At 38.6% G+C, this 19,499-nt stretch overlaps 1 long non-coding RNA gene across 1 annotated transcript; it reads left to right on the forward strand.

The window, feature by feature from the left end:
• The first annotated feature begins 14,923 nt into the window (after nt 1–14,923).
• Nucleotides 14,924–19,115, forward strand: LOC127808248 (uncharacterized). Its single transcript, XR_008024895.1, has 3 exons — nt 14,924–15,864; nt 16,098–16,221; nt 16,493–19,115. It is a non-coding gene; the product is annotated as an uncharacterized LOC127808248 (long non-coding RNA).
• Nucleotides 19,116–19,499: the final 384 nt, after the last annotated feature.

Raw genomic sequence — 19,499 nt, forward strand, 5'->3', positions numbered from 1 at the left:
TGACTGCCATCCATGGTAGATTTTGACGATTGGAATCAATTATCAAAATGGCCTTTCTTTGATGATCAACATACCCAAAAACCAAAATGATCCAACAGTCGGATCTCAATAGATCTATAAATTATTTTTTTGAAAAAATGCTACCTGTTTCTAGAAGAGCATTGTCAACCTTTGTCCATGTTGGATTCCAATGATTAGAATCGATCATTGGAATTCCCTTGGTTTGATGGCCAACATACCTAAAAACCAAAATGATCTAACGGTTAGATCTCACTAGATTTAAAAATTAAAATCGAAAAACTTTAAGTTCTTATCTTAAATCGAAGAAACTCCGATCGCCGGGTTCTAGGATAACAGTTAGTGATCGAATGAGAGAGAAAGGACTATTGAGTGAGAGGAAGAGAAGGCAAGCTGACGACCAATGGCTATTGGCTAGTGAAGAAAAGGAAAATGAGGCACATGCGAGAGCGAGAGGAATAGGCGAAGGTGAAAAAGAAAAATGGAGGATGGGAAACAGGCATATATAAAGATGTAGCAACGAAATTTAGAGATAGAAAATTTCATCTCTAATTCTATCTATTCAATTTAGAGAAGGAATTTATGTCTCTAAATTAGAGATGAAAAATTATGTCTCTTATTTATGTCTCTGTTCAAATTAGAGAGAAATTTTCTATATGTAATTCCGTCTTTGATGAAAAAATTGAGACAAATTTTTTTTGGTTTTTGAGAGTAGGAAAAATTTAGAGACGGAACTTTTTTCTCCTTTGAGCCCATTTCTATCTCTAATTTTATCTCTGATGAAAAAAATTAAGATACAATTTTTTTTTTTTTTGGTCTTTGAGAGCATACAAAATTTAGAGATGGAAAAATTCCATCTCTAATTTTGAAAAAACCTTCAGAGACAAATATTTTGTCTCTAATTCCATCTCTGACGAAAACAACTTTTAGAGATGGAATTTTTTCTGTCTTTGATATCAGAGATAGAAAATTCCATCCCTGATTCTGAAAACATTCAGAGATGACATTCTTTTCGTCTCTAAAATATGTCTATGTTATAGAGAAAAATAAATTTCTTCTCTAAATTATGTAGCTAAAAACATTTTTTTTTTGTACTGTCCCTACCATATATGGGGGGACCTTGTGTGATGACATCATCTAAACTGGTTTTACTGGACTCAGGTATCTAATCTAGATAGACTTTTGGTTCAAAGGATTGTTCCTCTAACTCTATTGCTTTCCAACATGACCTTTTTGGATAAACTTTTTTTCTAGAAAAATAGTATTTTTACTGATCAATACTCTTTGATCTTCTAGAAAATAGAAATAATACTCCAAACTATCTTTATGATATCCAACAAATCATCATTTATCAGATTTAGGTTCCAACCTTTTTATTTCAACCTTTTGATAAATGTAGGATAACCCCAAATCTTAACATGCTTTAGACTCAGTTGTCTCCCAACCCATATCTTATATGGTGTTATTTTAATAACTTTAGTTAGCACCCAGTTTAAAAGATATGTGTGATAGCATGGAAGACATAACTCCACAACAAAAAAGGCAAGTTCGTGTAACTAATCACATATCGCACCATGTCCAACAAAGTATGATTCCTACATTCAACTACTCCATTAAGTTGTGGTGTATTAGGCAGAATGAGTTGTGATATTGCCCCATAAGATCTGAGATAAAGAACAAACTCAGTACTCAAGTATTTATCTCCCTAATTTGATTGTAGGATTTTAATACTTTTTCTTAATTATTTTTTTTATTTCAATCTTAAACTCTTTACACTTTTCAAAAGCTTTAGGCTTATCTAGTTTCTATCAAATTTGATTTCACATCCAATTGATTTTTGTGGAAAAATATATGCTCGATTTGATAAAAATTATGCAATGTTACTTGATCAAACTAGTTGACTTTGAGTCAAATTTGGGAAGCTACAACCTTAATAAAAACAAATGAGTTTTTGATAAGTTGTAGCCCATTGAGCAAGTCTTTATAATAGTGTATGGGTGGCATGAAAAGGTGGAGATTTGGTCAGTTAAATACCTAAGATATAGAAGTGTGTCACAACATGAGTAAAATTGTGAACAACCAACTTTATATAATTTTTTGAAAGGTCAATAGATGTGCTTTGAAAAAGGAGGTGTGTAAACACCACCGCCCGGATATCTCAACCACCCGGACTACCCGAGCTGGAGCGCTTACGGAAGGAGAAAGAATGAAACACAAGACAAGAACTACCCTAGCATGCATACACAAGAATTAAAACAGTAAAAGCTAAGCTATACACATGCATGCACTATGGGTACTCCGGTAACACAGCGGTTACAAGATAAATAAATACATTCAAACTCCTGTGTCGACATACATGAGACACGAGGAATGACCTGGCATAGTAAAAAAGAATAGAGAAGATCCCTCTCATACATCAAAGTTAATGGGGACTAACGGAATTGCCTATACACCATACCGACTCTGCCACTAGATGCTATCTCCCTTGCCCTTGACCCATGCTGCCACTACCTGGAATGATGGAAAGCGAAGTGAGTCGAGAAACTCAGCAAGCATAAAGAAAGAGAGGCTACAGGCTAAACATATCCGGTAAACTCTCGCCAGAACACCAACCCCCATGCACACACAAGTCATGAAATGCCCAACACAGTATAAAAGCATAAATAAAAGAACGTATCAGTCCTTGGGGCCCAAGTCGCATACCAACTTATCCCTGCCCTGAAAGGCAACATATATCTCTAACAAACCTGTACGCGCCGTTCCGGGTCGGTGCTCCCGACACCTGAATGCTTATGTCGATCCTCCCGACACCCAAGCTGTAGAATAGCCGAGCCATAAGCTCCCTCGGAATAGTCCTCTCGTCTGAGACCTGTGAACTATCGGTAACCATTCAATGCACATAAAAATGCAATGGCGTAGTGAGCATCAACGTTATACACTGGCGCTCATACATCCAGGCATCGGGTCATGCTCCGCCTATATAGTAAACCACACGTAATGCATATGCCCGTGCCAGATGCAATCTAACCACGCTAGAATGTTCGTGTCCAAGCATACTTAATAAATGAATACCCCAACATGCATCTCGAACACATGTGCATATCAAACCATGAACGGCAACACAACATATCAAATTATGCAGTAAAACACATAATGGCAGAGCTAGTCAGTAATATCCGGCACCGGTCAACGATCAGTGACTAGGAGTGTCCGCCCGACAGTCCACTTCAGGGTCGTACAATAGTCTATTCCAACGTCACCAAACAACCGACCCCTGCCCCATTGCTCAATAGTTCTAGCCGACCCACACCCGAGAAATCCATAAAATAACCCGCACATCTAGGAACCTAATCCCCAAGTTGGGTTCAACATCATTCCGAAAGAAATGGGGTGGTACACAATACCCCGTAGGCACACAACAATTAAAACCCCAACGAATCTCATATTTAATTTAAATTAATTAGCTAATAAAATCCCTGATTCGTATAATTAATACGCGAAATCAAAACGGATTAAGGAAAGGCGTGGGGTTCAAAAAATGGAAGGAGTTCACAAAGGTAGAAGAGAGCTTGCCTCAATTTAGCAGATTACAACATTTTTACGCTTGTACGGCACTAAATTAATACACGTTGTAAATTAACATAAACTCCCAAAATTAACAAAATCAGTCCCAAAATTAAATTCCAACTGTATAGAATGATTAATACATATTTCTCTACTCACCTGGCTAATTAAATCTCGATTAAACCGCATTGAATCTTCAGTTTCTTCTCCAATTTTTTGCTTCTGTGCACTGCTCTTTCTTCCCCGAATTTCCTTGTTGTTTGCTGCTCAAAATGAGCCTCGAAATTCGCCCTTTCTTTCTTCTCCCAAAAGAAAGAGGCCACCAGCAACTGTCGCATGGCAGCGCTGGCACACCCCACCTTCTTGCCCAAAACGACGTCATTTTAGGCAAGGAATGGCTAGAAAATTCCAGCCAAAATCCTCCCTCGAGCGCGACCGCTCGTGCCACTCGCTGCCTTCAACCATAATATGCTTCAATTTAATTTTAAGGTGACTACCAGCCACTTTCCAGATTTTGCACCAGTACCCCTGAACTTTCGAGAATTGACATTTGCACCCCACATCCAATTTTCCTATTATTCCACTATCACTTCAAATTTTTTTCGAAATTCACTCAAATTAATTTATTTTAATCTTTTCCTATTTTCGTAAATACCCCCAAGATTTTTAATAATTAATTGCCTCTTTCCCAAATTCCAAATAATTTAATATTTTTCTTAAACTCACAAATAATCGATAGTCACCATAAATACAATAATTATTAATTACCAATCGCTCCCAATTTAAATTAATAATTATCAACTACTCCCAACTAAATTCATAATTATTAACTACCCCCGATCAAATTAATAATCATTAATTATTCCCAAATTATCGAGATATTACAGTCTCCCCCCCATTTAATAAAATTTCGTCGTCGAAATTCTCATTGGTTAGCTCAAGCCAATCAGTGAGACACTCATATTCCAAGGAATTAGATTTATTAAACTCGCATATAACTCTATTCCAACAAAATGAATTCATAATTCCCATGACAACATCTCACACTTTCCAAAACAGTCCATATTGTAATGACCCGTTAGTGGGTCCAGGTGCTATATTTTGCAATGAGGCATCTATGATATGAGAATGATAAGTTTTGGTGATTGTCATGTGTGATTGTAGGTTATTTCCAAGAAAATATGGAAAAAGTCAAATGTTTGACTTTGGTGAAGTGGGACCCGCTATATTCTGAGGTATGTGTCGGATTATCTCTTTACGACTTGTGGTGCTTAGTCAATGTCTAATTTACCCTTTCATATTAAGGAGTTAGCTTATTAAATGAAAAAGGGCATTTTGGTAAATGAATAAAGAGTGTAATTATATATAGAGAGAAGGGCTTTATTTTGCCCTAAGTAAAGGAAGCAATTGGAGAAGGGAGAAAGAGAGAGCTGAACAGGAGAGAGGGAGAGAAGAGCCAAGGTGAGTAAGTTTTCGTCTTCCATTCTTTCTTGAATTTGAAGCCTCTAAGAGTGATTAATCAAGTTAAGATTGCTTCTCTTCCCCTTTTCTCTCCTTTTTCTTCCATTTTGAGTGTAGGATCAAGTATATTGAAGAGAAAATCATCTCAAGCAAGTCTTGCAAGGAGGAGGAGTTCTAAAGGAAAGCTCTTCTCCTCTTAATCTTCTTCTACACTCTTAAATCTTGGTATTTTGAGAATATGAGTTGAATACCTCCATGATTTGCAAAACCCAAACCTACGTGGATACCTATGTAGAAATGATTGTAAATCTCCCTCAACCCTTAGTTGTTTCACTTGAAGTGTCTTGGAACTTCAAATAGGGTCTCTTCCACCCTATAATCCATGGGGGTTGTGGTGGGATTTGAAGGAGGGTGGTTTATATGGGTGATTTTGGGTATTTGGCATCCTCTTGCATGATGAAAGGCTAATACTTGGTAATGTGACCAAAACCTGCCACGTACTTACGAAGCATAGGAACATGGAAACGATACTACATACGCAATCAAGAATTCAATAGCATTATCCTTTAGTATGATTTTTCCCAACTTATTCTTAGCCAGGTACACAACATTTTCTTGACAATACTTTCTCCCACAATTTGTCGCGTATGCTCGGGGTCCCGTCAATAAATATGGGTAGTCATTTAATTAGGACTATCAAGGAATAAACGTTCTCCACTCAATCCATCTCGAGATCTAAAATGTCACTAGATCTCCCCCTAAAGGAATCGACATACCCAATTGTTGGTTCCTACTATGACTTATTCGGTGACCACCAACCCTTAGTCTTATCCTGCTGCTAATCTTAACTCCAAATAACTAATTGGCCATACCTCCTCTTGATCGCTAAATACTAACCCTGATCTCCTCAAATACTCTATAAGTTAGCTGGAACACGATCTTTAGAATTGGTGTTATTTGCTCTGTAGCCTGCTCGACTGAAAGCACCTTACTGTATCAGTAATTGTTCTAATCCCCAAGGCATCTCATAGGTCTCGCTTTTGGGGAGAAATAACTTAAAGATATGGGTCAAGCATTCTCCTAGTTAGCATAACAGACTATCTCATGTTTCCGTCGATGTACCACTTTACTAGTACCCAGAGGAGTCTTGTCCCCTCAATCGGTCAACAATCGACCCTAGGGCGAGTGGTCCACAATTAGTACCGAGCATACTCATAGCAACCACTATCCTTACAACATAACCCAACAGTTACTTAGACATACTGTAACGACCCATTAGAGGGTTTAGATTTTATTTAGAAATTATTGAATTTCTTAATTAGTTTTGTTTGGAGGATTTTTGCCAATTAATTGTTAATGTGGCAATTTAGAGATTTAATTGAGAAAATAGCATTTAAATAGCATTTAATTATATTTAATTATTGTGAAAATTAAATGCAAGGACATGTTAGTCATTTAAGGATTTGATATTAACATTTAATTAGTAAATAGAATTATTGTGATTAAGGGATAGATGAATCCATCCGTGAGAGGATTGGATTAGAAGACTCCTAGTTATACTATGAGAGTGAGATGGGCTTTAGGGTTTCAAAGTATATATATATATATATAGCTTGATGACTAATAGCTCTTCATGCCATGTGAAGAACAAAAGAGAGAAGAAGAGGCAGAGAGTTAAGAAGCCTTAGCAGTGTCCCGCTTAGTGGATTTCCATCGAAAGAATCGATCAAGAAGATCATAAGGCAAGTATCCTATCTATAATTCCTTTCATTATATATTCAAGTTAGTTCATTCTCAGTTTATTCTAGCACTTCATTGAGTTTCATAGTTATATCAATTCCAGTGTCTATGTATATATATATATACATAGAACAGTGAGTGCATGAAGGAGATCGTGTGATTCTTGATAGTTAATCTTTTAAATATGATCTTCAAATCATATTAACAGTGATCTCAGATTACCAGGGCCCTTTGCTTTGGGTTCCCAGTTTAATCAAATGGTATGTTCATGATTATGTATATATATATGCGTTACAGTGAGTACTAGCCAGTTCATGCATGTTCCTTGCAACGTTTTCATTAGTTATGATCAGTAAATCATCCCTAAAGTTGTTTATCTATCAATTGGGATTGATCTCTTAAGATTTCTTTCGAAATGATGTAGCAATGTTAAGTTTTTTAAATCAAAGTATCGTCTCTGTTATCGTAAGTTTGTTTCTGTTGAGACTCCAGTCATTCAAATGAGTGTTGTGTCATTCGAATAAGTTTTGAGACATCTAAATGAATTCTCAGTGCTATCGTAAGCTTTTCCCTTATAATATTCTAATCATTCGAATGAGTCATGTGTTATCGTATCATTCGTATGTGTTTTTGGTCTGTCATTCGAATGAGCTTCCTTGTCATTCGAATGAGTCCTTGAATATGTGAGTAAGCTGTTGCTTTGTATAGTCTAGCATTCGAATGAGCCTTCTTGTCATTCGAATGACCCATGAGTACCCCATAAATTCATTCGAATGAGGGTACTGTTGCATTCAAATAAGTCGCTTTTTGCCAGTTTAAAAGTTGGAAGTTGTCAAAATTCATTCGAATGAATTTGTGAGTCATTCGAATGAGTCCTTGATCAGATCCGAATAGCCTTTGTTATATATCATCTATGATTCAAATGAGCCTCTGTCATTCGAATGAGTTTCTGCCATTCGAATAAGCTTGCTGTAATCCATTTTTTTCATTCGAATGGGCTGCTGTTTCATCCAAATTGCTTCCTTATGCTTCCTCAATCATCCAAATAGTATCATATGGCATCCGAATGGCTTCCAATAAATTCTTAATGCAAGTCTTAAATTTAATATAAATATTCAATAATTCAAATATTGAATTTTTATGCCAAGATATGATAAAAATCCAATATGCCATGCCTATACTCAAAAATATCAGAATAGTTGTGCCTCAATATGGTTGGTAAAAATCATATACCATGTTTAGTAGTTAATTATAACATGATCAGCATTATTTTGTGAGATTATGTGCATACACATTGGTTTGAGCATGACCTTCTATGGAGCACTACATATTGTGTGCTAGCATGTATGTGAGCATTGCATTATGCGCGCCAGGCGGCTAGTCGACGGGGATCCCACCAATTTTCAGTTGCAGTTTGTGTGTCGCTCGCCTGATGTCGACCAGGGAGCTGGGGGTATATTGCCCACAGTATGTGCTTACAGTTTTTATGTTTGCAGGACACAGATCAGTCAGGTATGTATTACAGTTATGTGGGCCTACGTGCCAAAGTTGCATACCTGGATTTAGTTAGAGTTTATGTGCATTAGATATGGTAAATGCTATCCAGTGATTATTATATCTCTCAGTACAAGTTCAGTAAGTATTTTATCAGCATCGATATTCTTCGATTCAGCTTCAGTTATTCTTTCCAGTTTATTACTTGCTGAACTTTGTAGCTCACCTTGTACTCTTCACCATTCTAGGTCCTAGTGGGGGAGTACCAGATGTAGGGCTTAGCAGCAGTGTCCAGTAGTGTGTGTACATGGAGCCGCTCAAGACTAAAGATGTCTGGGAGTTTATTAGTTGGTGTTTCATTAGTTTAGGTTTATTTTATATTTCAGTTTAGGGATTTTCCCTTAGATGTAGTTTATGGTTTTCAGTTGATGTTGACTCTGAGTTTTATTTCAGTTGATTGAGATATTAATATTGGTATCAGATTTCAGATTATCAGTCGGTTTATTTTATTTTCCCATAGCATCTCTTCTCGGGCAGTTCTAGGAGAGGGGGGTGTTACACATACATCCAACTTCGGTCCTGACCTTACACCTGGGTATCTCCCGCAACAACAATCTTAAAGGGGTTTTCTTATTTCTAATTCACTTTATCACGGATGCTCCATGGCGACCCAAAACGTCTACTACCACATTTGCTTTACCCTATTTATTGTAGAATATCACAGCCTTAGTCCTTCGTCACACCAACTGCGGCGTCACCTGTACTCCACTTCACCTGTGAGAACTAAACACCTATACCCTATCTGGGTAGTGATTCCAAATCTCCAAGAAGTATAACCACTATAAGCTCCAAGTCCACAATTCCGTAATAGTCCTTCAATTAATTCCTAACACAAATCTCTATCTGTGCTCTCTTGGGGTCAAGCTTATCATAAAGACATTTGGTTCAGTGCTCTACTTGTTAAGCTCCATCTAGAACTTAGGACTTCGTGTTGGTGTTCTGATTTACCCATCCAAATTCTATTAAACTTAGGGTTGATGCCCCAGACCTCCAAGGAATGCAAACCCCTTAGAACTTCAATTTGCCTTCACACCCTATCACATTATGTATCTCTCATCTGAATATGTACAGACATTTGAACTGTCAACTATCCACAAGCTACCGCATCACCCAACCTTCAATTTTCTTAATATGCCATGCACACATCTCGGTACCTACGTATCTACCATTTACCATTGGACTCCTATAGCACATTCCCACCATGTGGGACCTTTCTGTACCACTCCTGGAAAAATCCAATCATGGACCTCCAGCTCACATTCTACCATGACCTCATCTCTCATGAAATTAACTCAAGCCTTTTGTAGGGAGTCGGCAACGCTTGGCAAGACCAAGGGAGCTCCAGACCTCTATCTTTGTTGTCGGTCCCGGCCAAACCATAAATACTGTGAAGGCATCGGCCATCCCCAAATGGCATGGCCACGACCTTATAGTGGTCATACAAGTACGGCAAGCAATCATTAGAAAATACCTCAGAGTTAGCCCGACAAATCATCTGCTCGGGAGGAAGGACATTTATGCCTCAAGGCTACCTGATTCAATTGCAGGATTAATCCCTTACTAAGACAACCTCCCTAGTAAATCTTCAAGAAAGTCCAGAGTATCCCTCGCTCATTCACAATCCAGAGAGGAATCCAGCACTACATGCCCCTAACATGAACAACGTGTACCCTAAATGTAGCTTTAAAAGTTCCCTTAATCACTTCCCTTAAACAAGGTACATGTTATCCCTAATCCGCCTCATCAATAGACAATGGTTAGGGACCCAACAAATCCACCAAAAGTCAGGTGTCCGGTCCACTCGGTCTTAGCAAAAACAGTCTGTAACCAAATGTCTATCGCAGGCCAAACCTGTGACTTTACAGGTTCATACTATTCATCACATCAGGTCACTAGGACACTCTTTACTAATAGCAATAACTACTTGATTCCTAAGGATCCCAAGGCTCATAAGTTTACTAAATACATCTCATTACATAATACCTTCAAACATTGTACATGATGTTTTTCACACAATTCCCATCCTTACAAAACTCATAATTTACAACCATACATTTACATTACAGCCCCCTAATAATCATACTAACTAAAACTCCCCTCATCACCCTTGGCAACTGAGGTAGGTTCATCTTCCAGGTAAGCTAAGTCCTCATTGCTAGCTGTGCTGGAGTTGGGTTCAACAGTTCCCTTTGGTGGCTGCGACGGTCCCCTCACGGTGGCTTGGACTGACTGGGTGCCAAAAGTGCTCCAATCTTGGGCACATCCTGTACCAGCCCTTGGTAGGGCTCCCAAATGGCAGCTTGTTGCCTCATAGCCCTAGAAAAAGTATCATAATGGGAACGAAAGCTCCCATCATTCATCATTACTTCAGTCAACCGCCTCTACACGTCATTCATATGCTCATGGGTGAACATGACTTGTCTCTCTGACAATCCCCAAAAGGTCTCATGGATCATCTCTTGAAACAACTCGTCAAGCCGATACATATAACTCACTAGGTATTCCTTTTCGTCTTGCCAGCATCCCCATCCAGAAGCAAACTCCTGTTCCCACCGACACCATAAATAATCCAATATTGGGAGGTCATTCGAATTGGGTAGGGGTACACCGGAATCTGATCCTCCAGGTTCCATTGGGAATACTCACAATCTGCATGTAGTACCAAATATCAGGCAAATATTTTAAGGCTAAACTAACCTCTTACCCAAAAACCTAGGGACAAACACAAGTCCTAAATAAATCCCATTCATACCACCTCACGGTCCTATCTTAACGTGCACTTATCACCCCTGTACGAATATAAATTAGGACACAGTCTCTCGCATGAATCAGCAAAACTCAAGGGATTTATTGATATTCATCTGAAATTAAACAATATAAGTCTACTTGATAAATAATAAATAATGATTATCACCGTATTTGTTATAAATTTGTTTAAGAAGTTTATACATATCATATATTTACTCAAATGGTTTATCACCTACTTAAACATATTCAAATCTGCTAACAAGTGATCTAAGTATATCGTAAAAGGGAAAGAGAATGTGGTTGGATAGAAGATGATGTTTAATTTTGTTTTCCATACCAAACATTTCCTACAAATCTTGTTAATTCTTTTAAGTTGATTGAATCTGATTTGGGTATGTAATAATTTTACTTCTTTTTTTTTTGGCTATTACACGTAGATTTTGTGTGATATCTGTATTTATTGATAAATTTCTAAATTTTCATTTAGATTGCTAGATTAAGGACGATAAAAAGATTTTATAAAAATAAAGTTTATTTATGGGTTGGGCAGATTAAAAAAAAAAAATCGTCAATTTTTCAACAAAAAATGCTCTTGAAGAACGAGGCTTTACGAGTTGGATCAATGTGTTTTAAGCTTAATTATCCCTTTTCATACCGTACATAACAAGAAGTAAATTTATCTTCTTCTTTTTTTTTCAGATGAAGAGAATCCAATGATAATTAAGGCACAAAATAATTAATGGATTCCCTAGAATTAATCTTCTCTCTCTGCCTGTGTATATATGTCAAGTAGGTAGGAAGGTGGCTTGGCCACTCTTGAGGAAGTTTCCGAGTATGAAAGAGACCAACCTCATGTCGTACGTACAGCCTTCAATTTGCCTTCAAAAATAAAAAAAAAAATTAATAATAATGATCCATGGGAAGGGGGGGAGGTATTTGGACGTGTTGGCTGTCTCTTTAGTCTTTACCACATGGCCATGGCACCCCGCATGATCTTGCTCTCTCAATAAATATCTTTTTTTTTTTTAATTCATTTTTATCAAAATTAATTTAATCTCTCAATACCTTAAAAATTATTGTTGAGATCAAAGTTTGGAAAAGCAAAAAGAGCCCACAAAATGACATGATGAAAACATCAAACCGGAAACTTAATTAGAAGCATCTTAATTAAGAAGTCTTTCGCTTCTCATTATGTCTTTTAGGTGCGGATTTTATTGTTCGAATTATTAATTATTCAATGTATATCTTAATTTGGATAAAATATCTTTCTGGGTGTCGCCCTGACTTTAAAAAACAAAAACAAGCAAAATTAAGATCTCCACATACATTATATGTCATAATTTTGTACTAAAATTTATGGGGTGAGAAAGATATGTATATATTTTCATTTCTCTGAGGGTGAGGACGGCAAATGATGAAGAGGCAATTGCAACCATGCAACTCAGCTCACCTGACAAGCCGTGGTGGGTCTTGGCATTGAAGGTTTATGGCCATACAAAAACTGCAAACAAAAAGTACAACCACCGCCATCACCGCAATAATAATAATAATAATAATAATAATGCATGCAGTGGTGAACATGGACTAGTATTTAAATACTTAAATTTAATATTTATAATAATATTTTATATATTTGTATTGATACACTATAAAATATAAAATATTAATATGTAATATATTACTATATATAAATGTCAAATTGAAGAATTTAAATAATATGTATATTTGTGTACGTACATGCATTGATGTGGTGTTTGAGATACCAGCAAATTAATGATTGGAGCATAATGATTTGTGCAATTGAGTCAGGGAAGGGAAGGCACTTCCTTTCTGTCTCTTTGACGGAATTAATTAAGGATCGGTGATTATTAAATATATGTACAATAGTAGTTCCCACCAAATGCAGAAAGCCCCACCCACCCACATGCATGTGGGTCTTGTTGTTTAATTTGGAATAATGCCACTTCTAAGTTTGTTTTGGTTCTTTTAAACAGTCCGCTGGAAGATGCATTAAGCAACCCATGACCCAAATGCATTAGAAATTAGTTAATCAAAGCAAAAGTGGATGGAACACCACGCAATATATGCATGGCAAAAACCAGTGTGGATGCATGGCTCCACCATTGGAGACTGGTCTTGTCAACTAGACATGCACAAATTTATGAAGTTCAACTAGGATTGTACACTTTTGATTTACCTTTCTTTTATATAATTTCTAAGGTTGGTTAGATTATAGTAGTTAGGGTTCGAATTTTTTTAGGACAATTCCTATGCAAATATTTATCTAAGTTTACTTGTTGCAATTACTTAAAAGAAAAATTTATGGGTATATTTGTAAATTTATTAGCTCAAATATATACCCCAATATTTTACCAATCAATTCATTTTCTTCTTATGACTAATAATTCAATAATTATAGGGTGAAAGTAGATCAATTGGTAAAGTTAAGAGGTACATTTGAGACGCTAAAATAATAAATCATGAAAAATTGATGGGCCAAATTGAGCTTTTATCTTAATTTTATACAAAAGGTTCCACTAAGAAGATATTAAATGTTTTGTAGTGATATTATTATAGTTATGAAATATTATTTTAATTTTTTATTTTTATTAGTGAAATTAGAATTAATATGTTTAGGTGTGCACTAAAAAAAGCTCTTCTAGTAATTACAACAAATAAAATTACATAAATATTTGTGTATTACAATCTAACCAACCTTAGTGTTGCGCTGTCCTAGTCAATGTCCATTCAAACCAAAATTATTGAGAAAAAGCTTACCACACACACACACACAAAAAAGAAAAAAGAAAAACCTAACCGACTAGGTCTTGAAATGTGGAATTCTTACTCGGATATCCCAACTAAGTTGAAGAACCTGAGCAAAAGCCCCAGGAGAAAAGAGAGACAAAAAAGAAACCACCATGTCCTGCCATGCATACTTAACTAGGATCACCTATACTCATACAAAAAAAAAAATAACAACGAAGGCGTAACATATATCCTAGGCATACATACAAAAGATAATCGATCCATAGGGTTATATGATATATACATATACATATACAAACCATGCCAAGCACTCAAAAGCTAAACAACGATGGCACTACACCTAAAGATACATAACAAACAGGATCTACTAGGGTTGCCCTGTACACCATCTACCGGAATAGGTTAAATAGTGCTAAGCTCGCTGTAATACCCGGTATTACATGGTATTAAAAATAAATAATTTTTGACTATTTTGTTAGGATCTCGGGTAATCCGGGAAGCCCAAGAGTCGGTCTCGGGAAATTAATAAATGAAATTTGTTGAATTGGTGGCTAGGAGTGTCTCGGGACTTGGATGTCCAGGGAAGAGGGCAAGAGATTAATGAGCGTCTCGAGATGAGGTTTATGACGCAGGAAGCAGTTTGATCGGGAATAATTTTTGAAATAAATTTTGTATAAGCCCGAGTAGGTGTCGATACCGAATAGTCGTGGGGGACCTCCTGGAAGCTGAGGGGACCCTAAGGGTGGTTCGGTTTTCTGAGTAAGGCAACCCTTAAGTGTTTTCGGGTCGAATAAAGGTTCCGTACAGGCGCAGAGTTGAAATCAAGATTCCCGAGTAGATGCCGATTATTAATTTTCAAAGAATTAAGAATTTGTGTGGGTTAATGAAAATTAATATACGTCTTGGAGGGCCTAAATGTCATTATTAAAAATTTCTAAGTGAAATTAAGGGTCCTCAAGTGTAATTAATGAGAATTAGAGGGATTAAAGATGTAATATATATATATATATATATATATATGGACTGGTGCGCGAGGAAGCTTCGTGTCTCTGCCTATTTGAAAACCGAGAGAAGAAGAGAGATGGAGAGCAGAGAGAGAGCTCATGAGAAAGGAAGAGTGCTCGCGAGAGAGAGGGAGAGAGAGAGAGCATTGCCGAGAGTGCGAGATCGAGGGAGAAGAGGCCGGATGAGGTGTGGCCAGGGAATCGAACATCACCTTAGGATGCAATGGCCATGGCTGGCCAGCCAGGGAGGCCAAGCCGAGCAGCCAGCAAGCGGGTGGTTCGGGAATAAGCTGAGGCAACTAGTGGGTCGCGCGAGCAGCTGCTGTAGCGGCATCGGCTATGGCAGCAGAGGCGGATGCGGCTAGCGGCAATGGCTGTAGCGGCCGACAGCCATGGATGTAGCAGAGCAGTAGCGAACAAAGGCCGACGATAGAAGCTGGGTCAGCTGAGGGCGACGGAAGTCGGCAGCAGCCAAGGTGCGATGATGGACGGAGGTGCTAGAAGCACCGACAGCAGCTGTGATGGCTGCGTGCTAGTGCGGCTATGTGCGTGAGGCCGAGCTCGTGGTGGTGGCAGCCGTTAATAGCAGCGGTGCGGTGCGGCCAGCGGTGGCTGCGCGGCGTGAAGTTGATGGCGAGGGCGAGTTGGTGGCAAAGGCGGCCGACATGCGCAGCCGAGCTGCTGTGCGCGGGTGCATGAGAAGAAAGAAGAAGCAGCTGAGGAGGAAGAAGCTGCGCGCACGGGAGAGCTGGAGGAGAAGAACAGTGGAGGAGAGAAAATAAAGAAGAAAAAAAAAAGAAAAATAGAAAAGAAAAAAAAAAGAAATACTGGAAAATTGGGAAAAATAGCTGAAAAATCCAGAAAAATTTGGGAAAGTCCTGAAAATTAATTTGGGGCTCGAGGAGTAGACTAGAGGTTCGATATGGGAATCCGAGGGCATTATAGTAGACCAATAGGCGATGCCAATGTGGGTGTTTAGCCGATTTTCTCTTTCAAATTAACTGAGGTGAGTTAATTAATTCTTTTCAAAATATTTCCTTTATGTGAGATATTAAATTGTGTAGAGTAATTAATTGTTGGATTAAACCTTGAGTCGGGGTTTGGAATTTATTGACGACTGGTGTAAGCCGTGATTAGTGTTGTTTGGAGATAGTGTTGATGGGTGATTTTGCGGAGTAAGCAAAAACGGAGGCGTTGGTTAATGCTTGATATGGTGGGGTTTTGTCTGTTTGTCTCTAGGTTCGACCGAGAAGGAAGTGATCCTAGAGGAACTTAACATTCAGGCTGGAGTTCGTGCTGACGCAGAGATGAGGCTTCGAGCCAGGTAAGGGATGACCCCATGTGGAGGTGGCCTTGCAAGTTGGTAAATACGTTTGATAATGTTTTTATGTTACATTGGCATGTAGTAGTTATATCTTGTGTGATGCAAGACCTAGTGGACTTATGGCCATATGAAGGACTAGTGTGGTAGGGGTTGATAGGTTGATGCCTCAAACCTTAGTGGGTTGTGAGGATGAGTGGGCCTAGCCTCATTTGCATGCATTTGTCATACATAATCATGATTATATTCATATTTACATGCATTGCACCCTTACTGAGTCTTTATGACTCATGAGGTTTTACCTCATGTGTAGATGATATAAGTCCAGAAGCAAGCAAGGATGGCGCCGGGAGGCTGTTGTGGTAATTAGCTTGTTGCCTGAGATGTGTTGTTATGTAATCTCCTGTATTCTTTTATATGTATTCATGTGTTTGAATGTAAGTGATATTAAGCACTAGAGGTATCTAGTTGTTGTAATCATAACAGTGTGATAGATGATTGTGAGTCTGCGTGATTTACATGTGGCTTGAGTTGTTGAATCCAAGTTCGGATCGAGTAAAGACCAACGAGGTATGTTCACAAAATCTCCAATACTCAGCGATGTGTTGTTATGCTAGCTTTGTGCCTGGGTCACCTCTGGCTTGCTATGGGGCGAGCTGAAGAGAGGTGATGCTCACTCGAGTTTCGGGTCTCGGTTTGTTGAGTTTTTCTTGTTTGAGTTAAGACCGATTCCTGAGTGAAGAGAAGGGAAGGATGAAGCCTAGTTCCCACCTAGGGCGTTTCCTGTTGAAACATAGTCCAACCCTTCAGTTGTGGTTCGTCGGGTGAGTAATCAAGTTGATTATTTACCGGTGGCGCCCGTAAGTGGGAGCGGGTCGTTACAGTTGGTATCAGAGCATGGCTAGCTATATGAGTGAGGAAGGCTAGCGTGCTTGGGTGTTAATTATGGTCGATTAAGTTATTAATGTGAGTAATTGCCAAAGTTTGGAATAGAGGTTGTCTGGCATGATTTGAATGTAAGTCGGAATGTCTTAACTGCTGAGTTGGGGTCGAGAATAATTAATTTGAAATTTTGAGATTTTAATGTACGATTGGTCCGATAACCTTGAAAGTTGGACACGTGGACCGAGGACCATAAGGGATTGGGTCGAGTTATTGAGGCTTGCAATGGTTTAAATGGTATGTTTGGATATTCCTGTTCTAGGGATGAGAAAATACCCTGGATTGAGATGATATACCTGTGAGAGGTATACGGGTTGAGCAAAGAAGAACCGTAAACCCAAGTGTGGTGTCGGTGTCAGGAAAACCTGAATATTGAAATTTGGGTGCATGGTATGTTCTAAGGATGAGGACTCCTTGAGATTGAAGTGTTGAGGCTCGTGTGGGGACACGAAATCGAAGCATGACTAGTCCGGGAAGGGATTAGTAGAGCGTCCCGATGTCGGGGATTCGTCAAGCATGTTCGAGGGAATAGAGTTGTCCCTTGGAAGGGGTGCGGTAAGGCATGTGTGCTTGAGATAAAATGAGCTAAGGTGGGTGTTAACTCGAGGCTCAAGGAAAAGATTCGACATCAGGCGATATGATCGTATTGTTAAAATAATCTCGGAGGGGATGTGCCTAGGGTATGAGTGGACCCTAGTTGGCTTCTTGATGAGATGAGGTCTATCATTGGGAATGATAGACGTGTGGAAAGTGGACCCAGCGGGTGTTTGCATGAGATGGAAGTCCCAAGTGAGTCGAGCTAGAATCCAGGGGGATCCAGATTTGGGATTATGGAGTTGGGCATGCGTTGATATGCGTGTGGGAGCCATTGGGTTAGAAGTCTTGGTTGAGTAAGGCCAAGAGACCGTTCATGTGATTGATGGATGAGGGACCAATCAAAACTCTCATTATGACACTTGGGGTCAGATGGGAAGCCTAAGGTTGGGAGATGAGAGGTGAATAGACCCTCATTATGATGCCTGGGGTCGTGATGACGCCTAATGTAACGACCCATTCCCGGGTTTATGCCATTATTGATATTTATTTTAGATTGGTGAAGATATATATATATATTGTTTTTATTTATTAAAATGGAAATAGAAAAAGAAAATGGCAAAGTTGTGATATGGTGCAAGAGCAAGGGTAAAATGGGAAGAAAAGAGAAATATATAAGCAATTTTGATTTCAATTCTCTTCATTCTCGTTCTTCTCTTCTTCTTGCCTTCTACAAGTTCCATCTTCTTTGAAATTAAGCTCTAGGAAGAGATTTGGTGGAGGAAATTAGAGGGCTTTTACTTGGAAGCTTGAGGATCTTCTTCTTCTCCACTTAAATCACCCATTGAAGCAAAGGCAAGCTCCTTCTTGTTCTCCATCCTTTCTTTTTTGTTGGATGTAAGTTCTCTCCCTTCTTTTCTTCTAAAAGTAAGTTCTAAACTCTCTTTGCTTTCTTTTGAATCCCTTGGCTTTGATGTTTTTCAAGAAAAGCTTGGTTTTGAAAGCCATGTAGAAATGGTTGTAACTCTCTCAAATCCCTTGTTTTATTTCCTTTGTTTCATTTGGGTCTTGAAATAGAGGTTGTAGTACCCCTTTTGAATGAGGGATTATGGTGGAATTGGAGTTTATTGGAGTATTGGAAGGTTTGGAAGGGGTTTGAAGGGTTTTGGGGGTGTTTTGTTCGTCATTTTTGGGTTTTGGAGGTTCAACAGTCAACTCTGGGGTGTTGGGAGTTGACTTTTCATGAAGGGTTCTCGGCTAGGTCGACTCTGGGCATGTGACAGTCAACTTTGCCTCGAGAGTCGACTCCCAGGTGTCGAAAGTTGATTGCTGCAGTAAGAAGGTTTGTGAATTGATTAGGTGATATCCTATGGTATGAAAAAAAAAGAAATGCTGGAAAATTGAGAAAAATAGACGCAAAATCCAGAAAAATGGGGGAAAGTCTTGAAAATTAATTTGGGGCTCGAGGAGTGGGCTGGAGGTTCGATATGGGAATCCGAGGGCATTATGGCAGACCAATAGGCGATGCCAATGTGGGCGTTTAGCCGATTTTCTCTTCCAAATTAACTGAGGTGAGTTAATTAATTCTTTTCAAAATATTTCCTTTATGTGAGATATTAAATTGTGTAGAGTAATTAATTGTTGGATTAAACCCTGAGTTGGGGTTTGAAATTTATTGACGGCTGGTGTAAGCCGTGGTTAGTGTTGTTTGGAGATAGTGTTGATGGGTGATTTTGCGGAGTAAGCAAAAACTAAGGCGTTGGTTAATGCTTGATATGGTGGGGTTTTGTCTGTTTGTCTCTAGGTTCGACCGGGAAGGCAGTGATCTGATTAGTGATCAATTT

Source organism: Diospyros lotus, chromosome 8 (genome assembly GCF_014633365.1).
Source record: "Diospyros lotus cultivar Yz01 chromosome 8, ASM1463336v1, whole genome shotgun sequence".
NCBI classification, from domain to species: Eukaryota; Viridiplantae; Streptophyta; class Magnoliopsida; order Ericales; family Ebenaceae; genus Diospyros; species Diospyros lotus.